The following is a 939-nucleotide window of genomic DNA, read 5'->3' as shown; positions in this document are numbered from 1 at the left end:
TATAAAAAAACCACTCCGTCTGCAGGCCACAAGTGGTCCATCGGGACCATCCGACCGCTGTGTCATCCTTGGGGGAAGATGCGGATAGGAGGGACATGGGGGGTCAGCACACCGCTCTTCCGGTCGTTATGATGGTATTCTTGACCGAAGCCGCTACTATTCGGCCGAGTAGCTCCTTAATTGGCATCACGAGGCTGAATGCACCCTAAAAAATGGCAACAGCGCGTGGCGGCCCGGATGGTCACCCATCCAAATGCCAACCACGCCCGACAGCGCTTAACGTCGGTGATCTCACGGGAACCGGTGCATCCACTGTAGCAAGGCCGTTGACCATACTGTATACTACAGTAATCACAAAGGTAATCTTTTTACCTGATTCATAAACAAGAATATGGCGGATTTCACCAATGTAAATTACATGTATGGAAAGACGTAATGATAAAAAACATATGTAATCCTCCCAGACTGTCATTATGTGCTACAAGGCGCTCAATACACCGCAACAGTTGATTAGCTCGCCCACTGTGCACGACGATCTTTCTATTTATACCCTGTGCCAGTAGAGTCAGTGTCGTCGTAACTGCCGTCTGCTTCACGTCTGCTGTGCAGCGAGCAACCCTAATTTAAGTATTAACTGTATTTTTCTTACTTGTCACTTCTTCTTCCGTGTGTATTTGCTTTTAGGAAGCTTTAATTGTCGGGTGCTATTAATAGTGTTCCATAGATTTGTGTTTGCTTTGAATACAGTCAGAGAGAGTCCCTTTAGTCAGCCATAGTGCCAGTAGTGCTAGTGTTTGTTTTCAATACAGTCCAGAGACAGGTAGTGCTATTTTCATTGTTTTCTACAAGAAGTGCCTAGCAACCACAGTTTAGTGAATAAACAGCCGCCTTTAGTGAATTAGCAGTCTAGTTAAAGGTTGATTAACTCTCTTCAGTAAA

General features: G+C 45.4%; 1 pseudogene; it reads right to left on the bottom strand.

The window, feature by feature from the left end:
- Positions 1-213: 213 nt before the first annotated feature.
- On the bottom strand, positions 214-331 carry LOC124608172 (annotated as a pseudogene).
- Between the last annotated feature and the right edge of the window lie 608 nt (positions 332-939).

The sequence above is a fragment of the Schistocerca americana genome, chromosome 3 (genome assembly GCF_021461395.2).
Source record: "Schistocerca americana isolate TAMUIC-IGC-003095 chromosome 3, iqSchAmer2.1, whole genome shotgun sequence".
NCBI lineage: Eukaryota > Metazoa > Arthropoda > Insecta > Orthoptera > Acrididae > Schistocerca > Schistocerca americana.
Note: the sequence above shows the minus strand (reverse complement) of the source record. Positions and strands in the feature narration are given on the sequence as shown.